Below are 14,342 nucleotides of genomic sequence, written 5' to 3'. Positions count from 1 at the left end.
TCATAGACTTTTTGGGTTTTGTTTACATGCCCATAGGTGTATTGCATGGATGGAGGTTTCTGTGATTTGTCCTGCATAACTGACCACCAGACCAGCACATACACAGGCAAGTTAGAGAATGTTGTTTGTGAGACCTGTGCTGCATAAGTGATTTCGGGAGCCTGGTTAGTTGACGTTAGTTGGCCTCCAGGTCAGAACTGGCCCTTATGGTCTAGACACCAAGAGCTGTAAATTTTGCTTTGCATCCCCTCCTGCTCCAGGCTGGCCGGGCCCGCCGCCCCCCCACATTGGAATCCAGGAGGGGAGGCAAGCACGCCTAGCCCAGGCTCCTTGAAGATGTAAAGACATGTTAACATAGAAAGGCAGCTTCCTCCAAACTGCACAAAGGCAAACAAATGTTTAACTTCAGACCCCATCAATTTGCCCTCTAAATATGGCTTTTATGGGGATGGTCAGTTGGAAGTCTCCCTGAGAGGAGGCGTTTCACCCAGACCTCTCAATCAGGACTCCAGCCTGGCAGTCTCCACCTGGCTTCCCCAGCTAATGAGGTTGGATCTTTTAAGTACCCGATTTGATGTAACTCTGTCTTATTCTCCTTTAGTGCTTACTTTTGTCCTCATCTCTGTGTAGATTTCCCTTTTCTTCTCTCTGTTTCTATTAGATATTTTATAATATCAATAAAGTGTTTTTTCCCCCTTTGAAACCGAGACTATGGCTTCCAAGAATCTTTTCTTCAGAACAAAAGGGGAAAAATTATTTGTTTCCTTTTAATAACCCACATCAGGCTTTCTTTACAATGTCTAAAAGAAAGAAACAGACAAATATCCCAGCATTCATACAAAGATAAGTTAACTGTATAGGTAGATAAAATTTAGGACAATAAGAGAATATCAGAGACAGAATGAAAGGAAAACATACAAAAAATACACTGTTACATTATTAAATAATAATAGACATTCACATGGTATTTCATAACATATATAGTATGTTCTTAATTCTCAGCTGGTCTTCTCACAGTTAAAAATATAATATATAATTATAATATTAATATATTAATATTTTCTTTGAAAGCAAATGGAGGATAAAAATTATATATTAATATTATGCACACATATATCAAATTTGTGGGTGATAGGACTTGGACTAAAACCCAGGACCATAACATAATGGTCTTTCCAGCAAATATCTGGAGAATTTTGAATAAACAAAGAAATCCAAGGCTCATTTTTGTCATTTTTTACATTTAGCTAAATGACTGTAGTAAAGAAGTAATATGATAACAGTGTGCTGGTTAAGTTTACTTTAAAGTAATTATTATAGTTATTAATGTTTGTAACTGAAATTTGCCTGACTCCTTAATAGAACAATATGTCAAATAACTAAATAAATGAAATTTTTAAATTGTCGAAAAATATGCATTTAAAATATTATGTTAAATACCTTCCATATCTATTGGTGATAATAATTTTTTTTTTATTTTTCCATAACATATAATGACTGGCAGCATAGTGATTCACAACATGTGTAAATGTCTTATAATAAGTGAAGAACATATATTTACATAAATGTATTATTTCTTAATCTAAATTTATAGGGGAGGACAGAGACATACTTATATTTAGCATAACTAGTATCAAAGCATAAATGAAGCTCCCTAATTGGTGATTATGTTTAGAGTAAGGTTTAGTTGCTTAATGCTCATTGAAAATGTCAATAGAAAGCAACTGTGGGTAGGAGGCCGTCCAAAATGGTAGCATAAGAAAACCCTGAACTCACACCCTCCACAGACACACCAAATATATACACACATATAGAGGAATTTCTTCTGAAGAGCTGAGGCTGACTGAACAGCTTTTGCATAACCAACAACAGAGGGTACACATAGAAAAGGATAGTAGAGATGAAGACATGGTAGTGTTGGCACACCTACTCCCAATGCTATGACCTGCAGTAGGGAGAGAGATCACTGTGCACGGACTTGCCCACACTCAGGATGAGCAAAAAATAAGTGGTTTAAAGGGCATCTGGACCATAAATAAAGGAAATCATTTTACTAATCCTAGCGGTCACTCAAACAGGTAGGGAACAGCTGGAACTCTCTTCAGGGTCAGAGGCTCCAGCAAGCATCATTTTGTATGTTTCCCTTCCACTTTAATAGTGTAAACAGGAGCAGGGTCCAGGTACTCTAGCCAGGCTTTTAGGGCTCCCCCAGCAAGCCCTGGACTCCTGGTCCACACTAGGTAGAGCCATCTTGCCAATGTGACCTTGGCACAGCATACTCTGGAGACCTCTCAACAGCAGATTGGATGATAAAAATATGATCATCTCATTAGGTGCAGGAAAAACATTTGACAAGATTCATCATGCTTTTATGATAAAAACCATCAACAAAGGGGGTAGAGAAGGAACACACCTCAATATAATAAAGGCCATAAATGAGAAACCCAGAAAGCATCATATTTAATGGTAAAAAGCTAAAAGCTTTTCCTCTAAGATCATGAAGAGGCCAAGGATGCCCAGTCTTGCCACTTGTATTCAACATAAGATGGGAAGTCCTAGCCACAGCAAACAGACAGGAAAAATGTAAAAGACACCCAAATTAGAAAGGAGGAAATAAAACTGTCACTATGTGGAGATAACCTTGTATTATATATATAAAACCCTAAAGATTCTATCAAAAAACTATTAGAACTAATAATTGAATTTATTAAAATTGCAGCATACAAAATTAACATGTAGAAATTGGTTGCATTTCTATATACTATTAATGAACTATCAGCAAGAAAAATTATGAAAACAATCCCATTTATAATTGTATCAAAAAGAATTCAATACCTTGGGATAAATGTAACCAAGGAGGTGGGACACCTGTACAGATATACCTCAGAGACACTGAGGGTTTGATTCCAGACCACTGCAATAAAGTGAATATTGCAATAAAGTGAATCAAATTAATTGTTTGGTTTCCCACTGCATGAAAAAGTTACACTATGCTGTAATCTATGAAGTGTGCAATAACATTATGTCTAAAAAAACAATGTATATACCTTAATTAAAAATACCTTATTGCTCAAAAATGCTAACCATCATTTGACCTTCCAGGGAGTGGTAATTACTGATCACAGATCACCATAACAAATATAATAATATTTAAAAATTTTGATAAATTGTGAGAATTACCAAAATATGACAGAGACACAAAGTGAGCAAATACTGCTGGAAAAATGGCACCAATGGGCCTGCTCAATGCAGGATTGCCACAAACCTTCAATTGTACTAAAGACAGCATCTCTGAAGTGCAATAAAGAAAAGTGCAATAATATGACGTAAGCCTGTATGCCGAAAACTGGATGATCTTAATGGGAGATATTGATTACACAAATAAATGAAAAGATACACTGTGCTCATGCATTGGAAGAAATAATATTATTAAAATGTGTATACTACCAAAAACAATCTACAGACTCAATACAGTTCTCATCAAAATATCAATGGTATTTTTCACAGAACAAAGAAAAAGAATCCTGAAATGTGTATGGAACCAGAAAAGATCCCAGATAGCTAAGCAATTTTGAGAAGAAAACAAAGCTAAAAATATAGTGCTCTCTAATTTGAAGCTGTATTTCAAAGCTACAGTAATCAAAGCAGTGGGGGACTGGCACAAAAACAGACACATAGACCAATGGAAAAGAATAAAGAGCCTGGAAATAAACCCACACATACATGACCAATTAATCTATGACAAAGGATGAAAGAATATTTAGTAGGGTAAAGATAGTCTCTTCTATAAATGGTACTGGGAAAACTGGATAGCTATGTGCAAAAGAATCAAACTGGACCACTATTTTATAACTTTAAAAAATAAATTCAAAATGGATTAAAGACTTGAATGTAAGATCTGAAACCATAAAACTCCTAGAAGAAAACATAGGCAGGAAACTTTTTAACATCTGTGTGAGCACTACTTTTTGGACCTACTCAGGCAAGGGCAGCAAAAGTTAAAATAAAAAAAAAATGGTATTACATCAAACTAAAAAGCTTTTGCACAGAGAAGGAAACGATAAAATTAAAAGGCAAACTACTGAATGGGAGAAGATATTTGCAAATCATACATCCAATAAAGGGTTAATATCCAAACTACATAAAGAACTTGCACAACTTAATACCAAAAAACAAACAACCTGATTAAAAAATGGGGGGAGGACTTGAATAGATACTTTTTCAAAGAAACCATACAGATGGCCAATAAGCACATGAAAAAATTCTCAACAGCACTAATAATCAAGGAAATGCAAATCAAAATCAGAGTGAGATACCACCTCTTCCCTCTTGGATTGACTATTATCAAAAAGACAAAAAGTAACAAGTGCTGGCAAGAATGTGGGGAAAAGAAAAACCTCATATGCCATTTGTAGCAATGTACATTGATTCATCTACTATGGAAAACAGTATGGAAATTCCTCAAAAAATTAAAAATCAATCCAGCAATTCTGCTTCTGAGCATTTATACAAAGGAAATAAAAACACCAATCCAAAAATCTGTGTATGCACCCTTGTGTTTATGGCAGTATTATTTACAATAGCTAAGACATGGAAGCAACCTAAATGTACATCAATAGACCAATGAATAGGGAAGATGTGTGTGTGTGTGTGTGTGTGTGTGTGTGTGTGTGTGTGTGTGTGTAGAATAGAATATTAGCTATAAGAAAAAGGAAGAGATTCCGCCATTTGAGAAAACATGGATAGACCTAGAAGGTATTTATGCTAAGTGAAATAAGATAGATAGAGAAAGACAAATACTGTATGATTTCAGTTGTATTGGGTAAAGAGGATTGAGAGGTACAAACGTCCAGTTTTAAAATAAATAAATCATGGGGATATAATATGTAGCATAGGGAATATAGTCAATGATAGTGTAATAACTGGGGGGTGATAGGTGGTAACTAGACTTACGGAGATCATTTCATCATGGATAAAAATACTGACTTACGATGATGTACTATTGATATAAACTAATAGGATATTATATGTCATTCTACTTCAGTAAAATATAGAAAGTGACTGTAAATGATGATCTCTATCCCTCATTCTGGGCAAATGAAAACTGATGTGGTTTTCTTTTTAAAATACATTTTGTAGGGGCACCTGGGTGGTACAGTTGGTGAAAATTCTGACTCTTGGTTTTGGCTCAGGTCATGATCTCAGTGTTGTGAGATGAAACCCCACATGGGGCTCCATGCTCAGCACAAAGTCTGTTTAGGATTCTCTCTCCCTCTCCCTCTGCCCCTCCTGCTCATGCTCACTCGTTCTCAGTCTCTCCCTCTCTCAAAGAGATAAATAAATCTTTAAAAAAATAAAATACATTTTGCAAACACACACTCATGAAAATGAAAAGAAAGAAAAGGACCAAAATCCATCAGGTTGTTCTAAGATTATTTATAATGCATGCAATAGATAAACTTCAACCAATACTGTTTTTTGATGCCAAACATGTTGTTTTCTTTTAATTTATAAAATGTATTAAAAAGTTTTCTGTTTATAATGATAAGTATAGCCTATGTAATGAAATAAACATAATTCTTTTTTTTTTTTTGCCTCAAAAAGTGACTCTTTGAATGAGTATTCAAAGAAAAAGAAAAAAAAATGAGAAGAGTCCATCCCTTGGCTCTCTTCCCTCCCCTTTCCTACTCCTCTTCAGCCCTCCACAGACTGAACCCTGGGTAGGGCTAGGTACCAAGACAGCCCCAAATGAGGTCAGTAACTTCAGAGGCATCTCCTCGATGAAGGTGTTGTAGAAGGTTTCAACATCTTGAAGAATCCTCTTTTCTTCTTCTGTCACCATGTTAACAGCCACACCCTTATAGCCATACCTGTCCACCAAAACATGGATATAGTTTTCCTGTTGGTGGGAAGGTCATAGTTGATGACTAAAAACACCTGCTGTCCATCAGTGACTCTGGCCAGCCAGTCTGTGGTAATCAATATTCTGCCAGAGCCAGAGCAGAACTCCCTCATGATTACATCTTGTTCCGTTTGGTCCATATCTCTGTGCATGGTGGACATGGTGAAGTCTCAGGTGTGCATCTTCTCGGTGAGCCAATGAACTTTCCCTCAAGTGTTGATAAATATGACTGCCTAAGTGATGGTCAGGGTTTCATACAAGTCACAATCTCCAGGTTCTATTCTTCTCATTCCACATTGATGTAGAGCTGGCAGATACCCTCCCCAGGGTCAGCTCCTCTTTTTTGACCAGAATCTGAATGGGGTCCCTCATGAACTTTTTAGTCACCTCAAGCAATCAGAAGACATTGTAGCTGACAGCAAAACCACCTGGCTGTTGCTGTTGAGCTTTTGGAATATTTCATAGATCTGGTCCTTGAATCCATGGCTTAACATTTTATCAGCTTCATCCAGTACAAACATCTTGATATATTTGGGAAACAGATATCTCCAGTTAAGCATATCAAGCATATGATCTGGGGTACACATGATGATATGGGGAGCTTCCATCTACAGCTTCTGACCTCAGCATGTACATTGGTCCCCCCAAGGCAGGCATGGCAAGAGGCAACCATGTAATCCTCCAAGGTCATGACTACCTTTTTTGTATCTGCTGAGCCAACTCTCTCTTGGGCACCAGGACCAAGGCCTGTCTAGTCTTTAGATCCAATTCAATCTGTTGCAGAATCAGCATGGCAAAAGTGGCTGTTTTCCCAGTCCCAGATTGGGCTTGAGTGATCACATCATAACCCTTGATACAAAGAAAATGGTTCAATGCTGAATGGCAGAAGGTTTCTTGGAACCATAGGCATAGATGCCACAGAGAAGGGACTCAAGAGAAGTTCATGTCACCAAAGCTGTCAATCTCATTTCAGTTACTCTCAATGACCCCTTCAGGCTCCATCCCACTGGGGCCATTGTCTCTGGATCAGAAATCCTGATCCAAAGACGTGATCCTCAGAAACTCAAATCAACATAATTTTTTTAAAAGATTTTATTTACTTAGTTGACAGAGAAAGAGAGCACAAGAAGGGGTGAGTGGGAGAGGGAGTAGCAGGCTCCCTGCTAAGCAGGGAGCCTGATGTGGGACTCAATCCCAGGACCCTGTGATCATGACCTGAGCTGAAGGCAGACACTTAAGTGACTGAGCCACCCAGGTGCCCCTCAAATCAACATAATTCTTAATATTGAATTGAAGGAAAATAAAACAGAAGAAATACATTTCTTATGATAAAGGGCAGAGTATCGTTAAACATATTCTTAGTTGGAACTCACATAAGTTTGCTAAAACTCTATGCCAATGACTACACTGTCTCATACCAACTGAAGGTTGACATATGTATAGCCATTAAGCACCAACTTTCACCTCAGTAACATTTTTCTCATATTCTCCATCAGATTATTTTTAAATGTTTTACAAAAATTAGAGATGACAAAATTATAGGCAAATCACATTTCACTGATTGTGAAGATTCAACTCTTCTTATTTTAAGGACATATATTTTTCTTTATCAATTAATTAATTTTTTAAATAACTTTTGCCCAGATGCCCATGTGGCATATAACCATTGACTTGTAAGAACTTCTTTTAAAATTGTCACTTTATGGTAGACATTTTGAATATGTTTTCTTTACATATTACATTTAAACATGGCAAAATTTCAACATTACAAATGTATATGTAATATATTGTACCAGTTCCCATCAATAAAGGCAAATATGTTTATAAAATAGTGGTGCCTATTTTCAGAAGATAAGTATGTTTATGTATATATACCTACCTATTTATCTACTGAGGTATCTCTCTAGACATAACTATTGATAGAGGTTGAATAAAATGGTATCCTAAAATAGATATCTTCATATAAATTAATTTTTTCAACTTACAATATATTTTGAGTATTTTAAATATATGATGATGTGGATAAATCGCTTCACTATTAATGACGATAAAATATTCCATTCTTGGGATGTTTGGGTGGTTCAGTCAGTTAAATGTCATGGGACTCTGGATTTTGGCTCAGGTCATGATCTCGGGGTCGTGGATCCAGCCTCACATCAGGGTCCACTCTCAGCAGGAAGTCTGCTTGAGATTTTCTCTCTCTCCCTCTACCCTGTCTAAAATAAATAAATAAATCTTTAAAAAATATTCCATTCTTGATATGCTCTATTTCTATAAATTATTTAATAAGCTTACTGGCATTTGAATAATACTATTCAAGAATTTACTACCACAAATATGTCTTGCAATATATCTAAATTAGTAATTGTTTTACAAAAGTGTTTTGGTTAAAAGTTAAACTACAACCTAGATGAAAACAATAACAAGGTTTTGTGTTATGGTGTGTGTATGTGTGTATGTCTGTGTGTCTATAGGAAAAGAGGATAAAAAAAAGGAGATAAAATTAAATAGGTACTAATGTCCTTGCAGAGAGTAAAACTGGTCATATAAAACTTCAGCTTTTATTAGAAAATTTAAGTTTAATGTGATCTGTCAAATATGTACATAAAATTAATAAGAAAATTTTGAAATAGAATATGTAGGTTTAAATATTTTAACAGAATGAAGCAATGAAAACTAAAATCACCAAAATGTAGGAAATGGCACATATAAAACAAGCAAATAAAATGACAAATAAGACAACATAAAACAAAAATAAGAAATATATTTAAACTTATCAAAAATCAGTATGCATACGAATGGTTTAAGCCTACTGATTAAAACACACTAGCTTCCTATTGGAATCTTACTGTCTCCTCTCTAAAGCTATATATTTTTGCACAATAGGATTTTAAAACAAAATGATACAAAAAGTTTAAAAATAAACAGAATGGAAAGATCAACTAAGTATATATGCTAAAATTAAAGTGGATATCATATTATTCATGCTGGAAGAACTAATCAAGTATTTAAGATGTATAGCATTGAAAAAACAAAACATTTATATATATATTATAAACATGTAAGATATAAACATATATATGCATATGAATATATAACTTTCCACACAAATTGCCAACCCCATTCCTGTGTCCTTTTGATATGAATACATTCATATTTGATCAGTTCCTTGTGTGCATTTTTCATTTTCTCTATTTTCCCTGTTCTCAGACTTGGAAATAGCTATTTCTTCAAGTCTCACCTCTTCATTATATTGGAGAATGGTTTTTAGAATCAAGATCCGGGTGCTACATGTACATATTACTCCTGGGAGGTCACTGTTTCTAGGTTGTTTCAGTAGCAAAAAACCAGGGAATATATACACTTTAAATTACAACTTACATTCTTATTTCTAACTCAAATTTAACAAGGTTTTTATTTATTTTATTTAGAATTTTATGCTATAAAAACTATTTTATTTAATACTCTTATACTATTAAAACTAGTTCCAAATAACCTCAGTATATTTACATACTTTTTTATAACATACATTATGGAATAATTTTAAATTCATTTATACATTTACTGTAGTTTTAAAGAATGTACTTTAATGTAGCTTAAAATTACATTGTCAACATTACTACTAACAATAAACCTATTGTGCATTTTTACTGAAAATGTACCAAAAGTTTATTTATAGTTCATTTTGTTTACATATATATATATATTCAAATCCATATAGAGAATTGTGTTAAAGTTACTTGAAATATTATTTATGCCTTACAGCTGTATTATCAATTTAATGTAGAGTTGGAGATACTTTCTAATGTTTGTGTTTAATTTTGCATTTATTTTTCCTATTTTCCTAAAATTTATTTATTTATTTGAGAGAGAGAGAGAGAGAGCACATGAGCACTGCTGGGGGAGAGAGAATCCCAAACAGATTCCCCACTGAGCAGGGAGCCTGACACAGGGCTGTATCTCACAACCCTGAGATCAGGACACAAGCTGAAACCAAGAGTTGGTCACTCAACCAACTATGCCACCCAGGCACCCCTATTTTTCCTACTTTTTAAGGTATTTTCCTATTTTTGTGGGTGAATTTCATTTTTGGAAATGTAAAAGAAATATGGTTCAAAGTCAAAATCATATAAATGTAACTGCTTCTCTGTACTCCCCTTTTTCTAAGTTTTATATAAAATTAAATAGTTCATATTTCATTCTTGTTTCTCTTGAGAAATTAAATATGTATGTTAATCTTATTTAGCTCCATATAGTAAAGAGCAAGAGCATACTATATTAGCTTTTCCTCCCACCTCCACCCCCCAAAGTTACTCAGTCTGACTTCATCAAGTTCTTCCTTATTCTTTCTCACAATAAAGTGATAGGTTTTTTGTAGATGACAGTAACACAGTTTAGACTCTAATGACAGGTTCTTTCTTTCACGCCCAATCTCCCTACAAAAATAAACAGAATAATTAGGTCTTGTTAGTTACCGTTTAAACACACAAACACACACACACACACGTATACCAAAAGATTCACACATGTAGAATACGGGTCTGAATCATTATACACGTACTTATATGGAAAAATTCTAAAGGATTTTATGGGTTCCAAGCCAGTTTTCAGTATTTCCTTCCTTAAAAAATAGTGATAAAAAGCTTGTCTATGTCAAGAACATTTCTTCTGGTCTACTCTTGATCTGTGGTGTTTCACTGCGTGATAAGAGAGACTATCATTCTTACGGCATTCTCATTTCTTTTTGCTTATACCTTGGCAAAAAGCATATTCTTTTAGATTTTTTCTGTGCTCAAGGGGAATGGCCAAAGTTTGTCTCTTTATTCTTACATAATCAGCTGTATTTTCTTGTCATAGTGATCAGTGTTGTTTCTACAGTGTTCTCTGCATACACTAAAGGAGCAGGACAGAGTGAAAGAATAATCTCATGGCCTGTGATCTATAACTAAAAATCAGTCTTCATTTTCCTGTTACATAGTGGTATATATGATGGGGTATTTACAAGAACTCATTCTAAAGATGTTTACAAGAATGTATTCAAGTGCCAGGTTTTGCCCTTATTGGCTGTGTTGTCTCAACCATTTTATTTTACTCCTCTAATCTTTGGCTTCATTGTCTACAACATAGAGAAAACGTAATAACATAATGGTTATTGTATTTACATAATTATTTGTATATTACTTAATTTATATAATATATAATACTATGACTAGATGGTTGTTAGAATTAAATGGGATTATATACATCATATAGGAAATAGTCTGACCCATAAGAAATGGTCAGTGTTAGAGCTTATTTGTACAGCTGCTTTATTAGTTGTAATTAAAGCACTCTATGAACACTGTTAGTAATAGCCAGAAAGCTATATGGTAACTTCATGCTAGAATTTGGTTAGCTAGTTATGTTACTATCATTAACATGAAAATATTTATGACATAAGTTTTACTGAAATATAAGAAGATGCAAATTTGCATATAGTGTTCAATGTAAAAATAAAAGAATATTAAAGGAACATAAAGTATTACTAAACAACAAAGAAAGGTTTGTGATATTCCTCATGTGAATACTTTAACATAGGAATATATTTTAGTTAAGCAATAGGTATTAATATTATAATAAAATAGTAAATAAATTAAAAAAAAAACTTACCCAGAAAATCATATCATGTTTTTAAATAGTGGGCTTAGGAAATGATTCATCCTTTTTTCTCCAAAACACAAATATGTTTTTAAAAACTTAAACTGTTACTTATTAAGAACATGAAAGTGATCTGCAGATTTTACATAACAATGCATGCAGACCACCATACTTTGAAGGAGCATCTAAAGCCTTCTCTAATGAAATGTCAAGGTTAACTGTCTAAGCCATCTAGGCCATCCCCTCCTTGCCGACTGCACAATATTTATCGTGACAGATGTCAGCTTTATAACGCTTGTGAGAAGTTTGTGGCTTTCATTACCTGGATTTACAATAGTGTGCAACAGAGGCTTAAATTGCAGTATGAGCCATGACAGCTGGCAAAAACATGCCAGAGGACAGCTTTGTCAAACCTAGAAAGCTCAAGAGAAGTTCAGTGGAGTCAATGAAAAACTTAAAAGTTGCAGAGCCTAGAGACAAAAAAGAAGAAGACAGCTAAGTCTCCAAGCGCCTGCATTGGTGTCACATGTGTCTGTGGACAGAGTAGTGTTAGCTGCAATCATGCAGAATATGTGCAGAGTGTGTATATTAGTTACATGTATGTTCAGTGGATTTATGTCTATATTTTATCCTCCTGTATTTTATGCCTATATTTTATAAATTGATTTGATTTGCTTCAATTTGTGAATTTGCCAATAAAAAAAAGAGAAAGAAAAAGAAACTTCTGTCTCAAGTAATTCCCATGAAAATAAAATAGGTGAATGCAAACTTTCAGTTAGTCTTTGCCTCTTAGAAATTTAAAGAAAGATGAAGATCATTTAGAGGAAACTGTAGTTCTAAGAAACAAAGGATATTCTCTGAAGTAGAGAGGCAAAAGTAAATTATGAAGTACAGTTTCTACCCCTAATTGGAAGACAATCAGAATATCCTACTGTGGTTGTCATTGAAATAGTCTCATTAAAAATAAACTGGCAGTAAAAGTAAACCTACCTATATTGACTTCTGGTACAAAACAACAGTATATTTAAAATAGATATGGCATTGTTCTCTCTTTAAACTGAATTGAAAACAATCTAAAATATTATGACATGATACTAATCATGATAAACAGAGCTGTAATACATCTTTTAAGCACACTCATGAACAGATACAGGACAAACATTTCATTTAGTTTTTGGTTCTTTTGAGAGTCATTAGAAACAACTACTATTGGTATTACTTCATTTTTCTTTCCTAACACACATACTCAGACACATGCTTTTTGAGGTTTATTAATGTATCGGATGCTTCATATTTATTCACAAGAGTCAGTAGCAAAATAAAAAGCAAAAGGATTTTTTTTTACATATATTGGCATTATACTTGTGTAGTTAAAAAATGGAGTAAACACAGATATAAAAGTGGTATTATATACTATCTCAGCTGTAGGGAATTTTATGCTTTAATTTGTGATAGAAACTCTATGTAAATAAAATAATTGGACATTAATAAAACAGCATATAAGAATCACTAGCAAAGGAGATGAAACATGAACATATGCATATAGCTAAGGAAAACGAGGAGAGCCTTTGAAATAGTCAGGGTTCTCCAAACAAAACAGGTTGTGTGTATACATATAGAAAGAGAGAAGAGAGTGTGGGGGGAGAAGTTAAGGGAACTGGCTCACAGAATTGTGGAAGCTGACAAGTGCAAAATCCGCAGTGTTATGTCAGCAGCCCAGAGACCCAGAGAAGAGTTGATGTTGCGGTTTCAATCTGAAGACAGGCTGGAGGCAGGATTCCCTCTTTCTCAGGTGACGTTAGTCTTTTTTTGTTAAGAACTTCAAATAACTGGATAAGGCCCACCTACACTGTGGAGAGTAATTTACTTTACTCAAAGTAAAGGGAACTAAATGTTAATCTCCGCTAGGAAATACCGTCACAACAACGTCTGAGTGATATTCAAATACCTGGGTTCTTTGGCCAATTTGACAAATAAAATTAACCATCACACTCTCTCTTGGGTTGCTTTTTCTGTTCAGTGGTTAGTTGATTTTTTTAACTAGTTTTTGAAAAATGTTGCAAGTACAAGTAACCGGGTAGACAGCTTTCAGATTTAGGTCACTACTCACTATTTCTTACCTATCTGTAGTATATACTCAGTAACCTATTCTGTAAAGTTGAGCTCTTCATGATTCTTTTTTTTTTTCAAAGATTTTATTTATTTGACACAGAGAGAGAGAGATAGCCAGAGAGGGAACACAAGCAGGGGGAGCGGGAGAGGGAGAAGCAGGCTTCCCGCTGAGCAGGGAGCCTGATGCGGGGCTCGATCCCAGGACCCTGGGATCATGACCTGAGCTGAAGACAGAAGATTAACAACTGAGCCACCCAGGCGCCCCAAGCTCTTCATGATTATTTCACATTGAGACAGAACTAACGAAATCAAGGACACAGTACTAATTTTCACAAATACACTTAGTGTTGTGATCTTTAGAACACTACATTAATGAGAAAGGACATAGACATTATTCTGAAAGTTTTCTTTCTTTTTTTCAGTAATGACTTTATACCATAAGCCTAATATTATTATTAGGAAAATACCATAAAAATATACCATTCTCTTTTTGCTGTTGATAAAAGTATACTATTCTTTTTTCCCCATTGAAAATTGTCATTAATTATGAAGGGGATTTTCCAAGGATGTCTATATATAAAAAATATTGCTCAAAAACTATGAAAACCTGTCCAGTTAATCAAAACAATTGGTTGAAAAACTCACTTTAAAAATTTAAGGACATCCAATCGATAAATGTATGGATTAAGAA

At 34.5% G+C, this 14,342-nt stretch overlaps 1 pseudogene; it reads right to left on the bottom strand.

Moving 5' to 3' along the window:
• Nucleotides 1–204: 204 nt before the first annotated feature.
• Nucleotides 205–10,634, bottom strand: LOC114202835 (eukaryotic initiation factor 4A-I-like; annotated as a pseudogene).
• Nucleotides 10,635–14,342: the final 3,708 nt, after the last annotated feature.

Source organism: Eumetopias jubatus, unplaced genomic scaffold (genome assembly GCF_037043125.1).
Source record: "Eumetopias jubatus isolate StellerSeaLion01/CBP00866 unplaced genomic scaffold, mEumJub1_p1.0 scaffold_1, whole genome shotgun sequence".
NCBI lineage: Eukaryota > Metazoa > Chordata > Mammalia > Carnivora > Otariidae > Eumetopias > Eumetopias jubatus.
The sequence above is the reverse complement of the archived record's forward strand: the minus strand, read 5'-3'. Positions and strand labels throughout refer to the sequence as shown.